The sequence below is a fragment of the Artibeus jamaicensis genome, unplaced genomic scaffold (assembly GCF_021234435.1).
Source record: "Artibeus jamaicensis isolate MK-2021 breed Jamaican fruit bat unplaced genomic scaffold, CSHL_Jam_final scaffold_3222, whole genome shotgun sequence".
Lineage (NCBI taxonomy): Eukaryota > Metazoa > Chordata > Mammalia > Chiroptera > Phyllostomidae > Artibeus > Artibeus jamaicensis.
Window position 1 is genome coordinate 3,924,736 of NW_026522038.1, and position 10,537 is coordinate 3,935,272.

General features: G+C 44.4%; 1 non-coding gene and 1 pseudogene across 1 annotated transcript; both read left to right on the top strand.

Moving 5' to 3' along the window:
- Positions 1-1,113: 1,113 nt before the first annotated feature.
- On the top strand, positions 1,114-1,567 carry LOC119061442 (UPF0561 protein C2orf68 homolog; annotated as a pseudogene).
- Positions 1,568-9,616: 8,049 nt separating this feature from the next.
- Positions 9,617-9,721, top strand: LOC119061448 (small nucleolar RNA SNORA18). Its single transcript, XR_005084785.2, has one exon. It is a non-coding gene; the product is annotated as a small nucleolar RNA SNORA18 (small nucleolar RNA).
- The last annotated feature ends 816 nt before the right edge of the window (positions 9,722-10,537 follow it).

A 10,537-nucleotide genomic window follows, 5' to 3' on the forward strand; every position in this document is an offset into this window, starting at 1 on the left:
TGACAGTGTACTGAAGGGGGGAGAGATGTGGGAAGAGGAGGCGGCTGTGCTCCAAAAGCTCTGGAAGTGGAAAACGAGGCCCATGTGTACCCACTAACTTTAAAGACTTGCTTTAACTTCGATTACATTTTTTTGTTGTTACTTGGGCATATTTTAAAACATGAAACTGGATGGACAGAAGATAATATAAATATAAAGGTGTTAATGGCTTTGAAAGGTCTTTTCCTGAATGATTGAGTAGTGAACAGTTCCTGTTAAGGCCACCAGATGGCGCTCTTAAGGTTTAGTGTCTATGTCACAGCTTTTAAGGTGGTTTTTTTTTTTTAAATAATAAAGTAAAAATAAATTTACTAAATACAATGGAAATTTTATACAATTTTTCTGGTAAAATGACAGTGTTATATGTGAAGAAAGTAAATGTGCTTTGTAATGGACTTAAAATGTGTTTGAGGATACTACACCAAAATGTCACAGCCTGAGAGAAGCCTGCCCAGCATGGTTAACATCAGCAGAGGCTGAGTGAATGAGAGAGAGAGCGGATTAATAGGCTAGGTTAGAAGTAAACTAGTCTTTGATGTTATCATGCAATTCTCTAGGAAGTAGGTGCTAAAATGGAGTTAGTGCAATATGGTTAAGTGGAGAGAAATGAGTGAGAAGCAAAGGAGGGATACAGAATCGGACAGGAGAAGCTGCCATTCTGTGATGCGCAGCTGATGGGGTTGCTGTTAGCCCAGTGAGAAGCTCCAGGGCAGCAAAGTCTGCCTATCGAAAGAGCAGTGTGTTGGACGGACATGGCTAGATCATTTTCCCATTACCTTTCAGGTCCTTGACCACCTGCAGGTTAGCATGATCTTGGCTGTGAACCCTGACCAAGCTAACAAGGCTGTGTGCTAGGCACTCCTTGCACCCAGTTAGTCGGTCATGAGCATCTGAGCCACACATCTGTTTGCCACAGATTTATAAAAGAAACATCCCCTTTACAGGATTAAAGTGAGAGGAAATTCTATATATCTTGCTTATAAAAGGAAGATTGGGAGGAGCAGTGCAGAGCCCTGTAGGAGGGAGGACAGCAACAGTCCTGCTCTGCTCCTGGTGCCCCAGATGGGAGTGGCAATGAATCCCAGACCAGGTCTCTGCTGCAAGCCTGGTGGGCAGCTGGACATGAGCCACAGCTTCGGCTTCATGTACCACATCAGGTGAAATCAGCTTGCCCAGGACTCCGACAAGGTGAAGCAGGTGACCAAGGAGAAGAGGCCGCACACGCCCATGCCGATGAGGCCCCACAAGCCAACATGCAAGTGTACCTGCCACGACACTGAGTTGGCTCTACCCACCCAAGCAACCCAGACTGAAGAGTCTGGTAAAAGCAGTAGTGGAGGCTCAGAGCCAGAGTCTTCTGGCCATCACCTCTTCTGCTTAGAATCTGAGGTGGAAAGCAGAGAGGTCACATCAGTTATCGTGTATCAGAATGATGACCCAGGAAGGGTGAGTGAGGAGCTGTCGACCCCTGCGAGAGGCCATCAAGTTGCACATCGAGGAGATCACAAAGCGCCAGAGCCGACACTGACCAGGCTGGAATCGCTGCCCAGGGAGTTCACCCTTGGATTGGGGATGACAAGACCAGTCTGGGCTGATCTTGAGACACATACACAGACACCTCCCAGAGCTGCTGGAAGAGTTTGTTGCAGGGACTGTGCCTGACCACCTCCCTTGTAGCCAGTCTGTCTTGTATATTGGTGTTGGGAACCTTACACCTGGCTTCTAGCTAAAAACATTGCATTGATTACAGGAACCTGTGCGCTCCACAAAGCCAATCGGCTACAGGCACATGAGGTGTCCACGAGTACCAGTTGCACCCAAGTAATCAATAAGCGGGCCCTTCTTTGTCTCAAGCTAGCCAATAGCAAGCAACCTAATCTCCTTCCTCTCCCTCCCCCCTCTATATATACCCAGTTCGGAAAAATAAAGTTGGCAGCTTGATCAGAATCTTTTGTCTTGCTGCCATTCTTCGCGCCTCTTGTCCCCCCAACTCATTTGTTCTAGGTAGGTGGTCGAGCCCCAGTTGATTGCTCCGCGGGCCGGAGCATATTGGCCCAGTTGACTGGCCTGATTTGGAATTTTTGAGAATTTTGTTTGGCCAGCTCGGTGTCCTAAGAGCAGAGACTCCCAGGAGAGCCAAAGTTTAGAAGCTTTATGCCAGCAGGCTGCTTTCTCGCTGAGTTCGTTTGCCCTGGGACACCTGGCCACTGCTGCTCCACCCAGCTCCATGGGCCATGTTTGTTATTTTATGGCTTCTTTTTAGTGCTTCTGCTCACTTTCATTCATGTTTCTCTAGCTCTTTGTTTCCGCATGTGTTTCTTTGTTCTTTCCTTCATCTTTTTGTCCACGAGGCCACCAGTCCTACCCTGCCTCACAATTTGACTGAGCACCTCCAGCTGCTCAGCACTTTGGAGGGGTGAGGTACTGGTGGTATACCTTTCTGACAAGCTCTTCCAATAATCTGATACCAATACAAGGAGAGGTGCTCATTTTTGAGGCTGCATTGCAAGCATGTCTCCCTCTCCCTCCATGGCTTTTTCAGGTTTCAGTCAGGCCCCACCGTTTTGCACTGTCTGGATAAGGAGACGTAGGAAGATGATGCCAAAACTAAATCTCCAAGATTTCTTGCAGTAAAACCCCTCCTTGGTTAGGACTATAGAATTCTAGCTTTCAACCTCATCCCTAAAGGGGGATTATCAAAACATGCTTGAAACTGCCTCTCCGAGTGTGCTTTAACGGCCTTGAACTGTTACAGAGAAAACAGAGAAATTCAGCAGCAATCACCGTTTGTTTAGAACCATAGCTGCAAAGATTAAAAGAAAAAAAAAAAAAGGCACAATGGCCCAGATGAAGTGAAATGAACATCTCTGCTTTTCTCCTGACCCAGTCTTTCTCCTTTCTTGTCTCCTGAGAGTATATAATCTCCCAACAAATCCTTACAATAAAGATCCCGGGAATATCAGTGCTTTCACCTAAGTGAACTTTTTTCCTACTGCAGGATTAAGCTAAGGTCTGAGAAATCCACAAGGCATCCATTCTGTTCCAAGCCACGTCAGTCTTCCAGCACATTTGCCTAACCTCAGCGACTTGCAGTTTGGGGGTTACTGAGCCCATGAGCACTGAGACTTCTCAAAACAAAAGTACCCCTGCCCGAGGGATTTCTCCACATCAGGGTCTCAAGATCAGTCTAGCTGGTCCCTGCCAGCAGCTTTTCTCTTAGAGGACACCCGAGGGCACCCTTAAAGCACATTGTTAAGTGCAGCCAGCCACAGTTTGCCACGGAATCCTGGGGGTGGGGGTGGTGAGTGAAGTGGGTAAGTTAGAAGGACCTGATTGTTCAGGGACCAGAGTGCTTCTGACCCAAAGAGCTGGCCCAAGGTTAAAGGCCTTAACCTTGCCAGTCCTGAGCACAGTTCTGCTTTTAAAGGAGAAAGTCTGCCCTCTATTTATTCAGCTGGACTCCAAGTGCCTTTTGACTCACAATGTTAACTACCCTCCAGAGCTTCCTGGGTCAAGGAGGCTGTGCCATCATCCCAATCCCCCCGTAGCTCAGAGAACCAGTTATTTTAGTCTTCCAGCTCTTCAACTGAACTTCTGGCTTGGACATAGAATTCCGTTGGAACCCTTGGGCTTCCCAATCTGGAAATAGCTTTGGGGTCCGTCTTCTGACAGCTGAATGGCCTGTTCCTTGGATTTATTATAGAAATTTATAAACAAGACCAGAAGAAGAGGTTTGGCATAGAACCTGAAATTTTAGCTTCTGTTTCTGTTTTGTGAGAAGGGAAGCGAGTACCTACTGTCTTTACGTGTTTGTCATGTAACCCTTACACACTCCGGTGAGAAACTGATGGGAACTGCTTGTGTGTAAAATTTTTCTTGAAGCACTTTGCCTACCAAGTGCATATAAAATATTTTCCATTCAAGAAAGCATTCTAACCCTTGGCAAATATATGCAGCATGACTCTATAAATCACTAAACCTGGTACTCACTGAGGTTGTCCTTCAGAGAAGAATTATTGGTGACGAGGCTGCCATTGCTCCAGGCATGCCTGAAATGCTTCTCTGGTGATGGCCCTTGGCCATCAGAGATCTTTTTAGCACAGGCTCATTGGTAATTGCCACCCCTCATCTGGGGTCCATTTTATTGGCCAGGCTTGCCTCCAGACATTTTTCTGCTGTTTTCCAAATCAGTGCTTTGCCATCACAGGAAACAAATGTTCAGAGCAGTTCCCACAGGCTCTAGCTGTTCCCAGACGGGATTGTCCAGTGCTGTGTGGTGCGGTGGCCACAGCGCTGGGCTAGCTGGAGCTTTCCAGCAGGCTGCTGCAGATTCGACACCCGCTTGACTAGACGCATTCTTGGCTATCAGAGAGAGAAAAAAGTCTGGTAGCCTGATAGGTATCTTATGTAAGTGTTCCTTCACTTACTGAGGGTAAGCCTTGGATTCTAAGGCTTTGTGTTTCCCGGGCCACAGTGGGGGGTGCAGAAGGAAGCTGGGGTTTGCAGGGGTTTGGGCTGTGCAAAAATAAACACTGAAGCTTGAGTTCCAGCCAGTTGGCAAGCACGGAAATCTTTGACGAACGAAAAGCAAGAAAAGAATGTAAAGCTTTTTGTATTGAGTGAGAGAGAGTAGGAGCCTGTGGAGGCTGGCCAGGTAGCAGGACCAGCGTGGCAATAACAAATGCTCCCTCTGGGAGAGCCTATGAAAGGAGCGTGCCATCTCCGTGGTCTCCCCTGAGGGCGCTGCCAGCTAGAGGCTCGCCTAGGGTAGTGGGTATTCAACCTGCAGTGCGCCCGGTGGGATCTGTGGATGGTTGGGTACTGGGTCTCAACTGGTTCACGAATATAAATGAAGACTTTACATATAGAAAGAGAAATAAGGATAGATTATTTTCCTACCTCTGGGCATTTGGGGAGAGTCACAGTGTGGAGCGTTGAAAATTATTTGAAACATTTTGAGCTCCCTCCTTGAATTCCTCCTGTGCATGAGGAATTAGAAGGCCAACAAGCCAGAAGGCCCTGCCGGGTGTGGTTCAGTCGGTTGGGCATTGTCCCACAAAGCAAAGGTTTGCTGATTCAATTCCTGCTCAGGGCACACACCTGAGTAATGAGTTCAGTCCCTGGTCCGGGTGCATACAAGAGGCAACCGAGTGATGTTTCTCTCCTTTTCACTCTTTCGTCTCCTCTCTCTAAAATTACATAAGTAAATTTATTTAAAAAAAGAAGAAGCCATAGGCACTCACCCCAAGTTTCCTCAGTAATTGGAGGGATGCTAGAAGTGAGAACCTGAGTGAATAGCTCCCCTGCCTTCTCAGAGCCAGGGGAATGGCAGACTGGTTGCACTGCCTATGCTGTGATGTTAAGTGTATAAAAAGCCATACAGTCTTCTGTTTTCTCATTTCAGTGTTTCTGCTCTGTGGGTGAATAAAGTGAAGTATGCAAATTATTTGAAAATACTGGAAGGAAATTACTTTTCAAAGACAGTATTCTTTTTAGCCAATAAACATTTTTATAGCAAAAAAATTGGACTATGAATGTCATTAATGTTTCACATGGAAAAGTATGAGGTCCTCGATAAGTAATATGTTTCTAAAATGTAAAGCTGGAATAAAGGTTATTCTCCCATTTTGCTAGGAAGTAAATTGAGATTTGTTTGCCAGACAGAGAAGCTTGAAGTAGAGCCCAGGTCTTCTGCATAGCAGACCAATCGTTTCCATCATGTGCTGCTATTATTTGGTATAGAAGACCACTCTTTAAAGATAGTAGTAAGAAGTATATACTTATTTATAAAAGACAATTTATAACCCAGGTTGTCTTTATAACCCCGCTTGTTCATAGCCTTTCAAAAATGTTTCCCAAAAGATTATGTACTGCTTCTGGGGTGCTTATACTGAGATCGTTATAGCCATTTGGTGGCTACATACTTCTCATAAGCAATGCTACTATCGGGGTTTCAGCAATGGTCACTACACATCTATATGGACAATATCTCGAGTTACTAGGAGCTTACACTTGAACTCAACCAGATTGGGGCTCATATTCCAGCTCTGCCAATTACTAGCTGTGTCACCCATAGGCAAGGTATTTAGATTCTGCAAACATCATTTTCCTCTTAGTATAATGAAGCTAACAGTGTCTACGACATAGAGACACTCTGAGAATTAAATGAGGGAGTGCACAGCCTCTGGAGCTTATTAAGTGCTCCAGAAATGTTAGCTCTGAACGTATCTTCAGTTATCTCTCTCTTCACACTTTGTAGCTATATTTAATGCACGATTACACATTTTCCTCTGGGGATGGGAGTGGTGGAAATGTGCACACATACGCGTGTATGATAAATGTAGCTGAAGCATAGAATGTCTGCTTTTATTTTTATGTCCACTTGAAAAGGTGTTTTATGATTTATGTTGTGTCCATTGCAAGGAGGAAACAGTTTCTATGCAGCTTGCAGCATGACACCGCCCCTGGACTAAGGCCAAGGAGCTGCCTTTGCTTAATGGATGGCATCGCCTCTTCTAAAGTCCATCTCTTCGGGTGCTCCAGTCGAGGATGAACCTTCACGCAGGCCACACCCATGCTCATGCTGGCAGTTGCTCCACCGCAGACAGAGGGTTTTCTCTTGACAGCAGAGTGTGGGTGCCAGTCGAACCACAGAGCCCTCAAGGTCAGGCCAGGTTAACAGGTTGGAACAGCTGTAATTCAGATCCCAAAACTGCCAAACTCTTGTAACTGATATGAAAATTTTAAGCCCACATAGCAAACGTACTGTGTCTTTTCACATGACACTTAATATTTGTATAAGGACCTATTTCACCTTTTAAAAGTGCCTGCACATCTGTCATTTCATTTAATCCTAATGAGGATCCCGTCCCTCATTCAGGTCCCCTACTGTCATAAGAAGTAGCAGGCTGAGCCCACACGGGAAGGTGCCACGCTGGGTGCTGGATCTGCATTTCCTCCTGATCCTCACCACAGTGCAGTCTCGTTGGTAGTATGGTGTCCATTTCACAGTGATCGGCTAGCACGGAACTGAAGCTTGGCTGGCTCTGAGGCCCCGTGCTTTCTGCTGGCACATTGTGTACTTTCCATCTTATATTTTAATTTTTTTGTCTAAAAGCCAGCCTTTCCCATGCCGTTAGAGGTCAGGACAGTGGGTGCCTTGAGAAGTGGGGCAGGGACTAGCAGGGGACACGAGGGTTGCTGCTTGGGTTGGTGCCAATGTTTTTTGATCTGAGCTGTACACTGACAACGCGTGCAATCTGTGAATCTTGTCTTTCAATAAAGAGGTCTTGCAAGCCAGTTTTTCTTTTGGAAGTGCGAGCTCTTTCCTTATCCCCAGAATCTAATACTTTCTACAGTAGATGAAGTGAGCTCATGTGTGTTTGCTCATTTATAATGGAGGAATTGGAGCCAATTTCACAGAATCAAGGAGTGTTGCTTAATCTTTTGGGTCATGGATCAATTGAGGATTTGATTAAAATTACAATAAAAATAATAATAATCAAAGCGTATTTGTTCTCTATCAGGAACAAAGCCAAACTGTTTATATACATCATCTGTGCATAACACTGGGAGGTGGGAACTGAATCTCAGAGAAGTAAGCAACTTGCCCAAGGTTGCAGACGAAGCAATCTTGAATTCAAGATTCAAACCCAAGTTTTTCTGGTGCCCAAGCCCATCCCCTTAACTACTAAGCATTGCTCATTTCTAGACTGTGGGAGCAACTTTGCCCAAAAAGTCCCCCTGTCTGCCATGAATGAAAGTGAAGCTTCCAAGACATGATCTGCGTGGGGAGGAGAGGTGGCCAATCTCTCAAAGGAGAAGGGCCAAGAGCCCTTTCCTCAAGGGCTTTTATTGGGTTTGTTTGCACAAGAATATAGGTAAGGATCAAACAATAGATAGCATTTAAAGAACTATGAGAGCTTATTCTCAGTCAGGGTCAGATAGCTAAAGAGTCATAAAACTCTGAGGAACAGACTTCTTGCTTAAACCCTTATCATTTAAATGAGAGCATTCTAAACAAAGCAGGTTTCACAGGATTTTACATATTCTTTCTTAGGCCTGATCACCTGGGGAAACCACCCTTTCCAGCACAGGGCTGCACCGCCTTCCCCACCATAGGTTTTCAGGCTTAAGTGGATTAGAGTCAGGAAGTGCTTCTCCCAGAGGGAAATGGGGACTTGGGCTATGTCAGAATAGCCAGGGGTTGAGGGTCCATCACTCCCTCTTTGTTGCAGCCCCCCCCCCCGAGTCCTTCCACGATAGCCTCCCAAGTAATTGTGTCTGGCTTAGGTTGCCCCTCCTCTGAGGGGTCTTACCTGTCTTTGACTATCCAGCCAAGCATTGAGGGCAGGGGATGAAGCAGAAGCAGCGTTTGCTACCACAGACAAGCTTTGTCTCCTTAGTGGCTCGCATTACGGTGGTTGCTCACTCAGTCTTAGCCATGGGAGGCAGTTACAACTCCTGAAACCAAGCAGAGTGGTTCCCAACACTAGAAACTCTTGCCAAAAGGACAGACTCTTTCCCTAATCTCTCCCCATCCAACCAACACACACACACACACACACACACACACACACACACACACACACACTTTGCTGTTATTTCAGGGAATACATAAACCTCCTGAAGTACATCATCCATAGACACTTTTAAAGAACCCCTTCAGGTTGAAAAAAATGACAGGAATTTTTTTCAAAAAGGACTAGACTATGGAAAAACCACTCAGATTATTAATTCAATGAAATTGTAGTTTTGAAATCTTACATTCCTTTGTTTCCCCTACCTACAAATTTTGATTCATGTCATTTTCATATTAATATTTTATTATGTAATATTTAATATATTCAAAGGGGTATATGAAACAAACATGTAAATTGGGAAGCATGATAAAATCGATCAAGTCCTGTGAACCCATAACCCAACCTAACAATTAAAATGTTACCAATACCACTGAGTCTATCTTTGTATTCTTATCCATTCCCTTCCCTTCCCTCTAAGAGGAGCCCCTGCTCTGAACTTTGTGTTGAGCACTTCAAATAATACATCATTTAGTCTCGCTTGCTTTCGAGTTATTGCTTAACATATTGTTAATTTAAAATTGTGTATGGTATGATCACTATGATCATAATTTTTTAATAAATATTTTATTTATTTATTTATCTTTAGAGGGGAAGGAGAAAGGGAGAGAAATATCAATGTATGGTTGCCTCTCATGCGTCCCCTGCTGGGAACTGGCCTGCAACCCAGGCATGTGCCCTGACTGGGAATCGAACCTTGATCCTCTGGTTCCCAGGCCCACACTCAATCCACTGAGCTACACCAGCCAGGGCCATAATTTTTTTAAAAGATTTTGTTTATCTTTAGAGAGCAGGGGAAGGAGGGAAGAAGAGAGAGAGAGAAGCATCAATGTGGGATTGCCTCTCGTACACCCCCTACTGGGGACCTGACGCGCAACACAGGCATGTGCTCTCACTGGGAATCGAACTGGCAATGCATTGGTTTGAAGGCTGGCACTTGATCCACTGAACCATACCAGCCAGGGTTATATGATCATAATTAAAAAAAAAAAATTTCAGTTGAGGTCTATCTTGATGGGGCTTTTTCCATAGACCTACATTGTTGCAAATGCCTCAAAGAGTAAATATGTGTTAGCTCTGTGGGGAGAAACTACAAGACAGAGCTAATAAAACTATGAAAGACCTAGCAGTCAACTTTTTAAATCTCAGATATTGGTATATCCCAATCAACTGCACTATTCCCAGTTCTAACATGACTGGAATTTAGAACAAGGCAGATCCATCTACTCTTACCCTAAAGGTGTAGAGAATTTTTGAAGTATGTCCATAGTCAAGTGGAGAACAAAGAAGCCCAACTAGGAGAATGATAGACTGATGGACACGACAACTGTGGATTAAATAAAAGTTCTTTTTAAAGGGACTATCTTGAAGATTAAGTCTCAATCTCAGAAGGAACTAAGGCAGTAGAAGGAATCCTGTGAAGATTCTTAAATAATCATTTATTAATCTGAAATGATTTTGCCTGTGTTACAAATAAACTAGCTTTTTATACTATAAAATATATTTTTTAGCTGTATAAACTCTGATTTCTGGGGAACCGAAGTTTCCATCAGTATGTGGTGACCCCTTCATGTTTGATGGTGATTTGCGGCTCAGAGTCTATGAAGTGCCAGGCCTGTGTGGCTAGCTCTGTGGGTTGGAATTGGCTGTGTATATTTTTCTGTCATTTTCTTTCACCCTTTCTTTGTTCTTAGGTTTTAGGGGTGTCTTGTCCTGTGTATCATGAAGATTTATTTATTTGTGTTTGACTCTGGCAATTTTCGTCTTTTAATGAGTTTGGCCCATTTTCAGGAATTGGGATTATCACGTAGTTGGACTTTTCTGCATCTCCTCCTCTCCTTGTCTCATTTTTAATGCTTCTTTTCCCTCCTCTCTTCCCCTTTTTGGGTTGATAGATTGTTTTTTAATCCTTAAGTGGC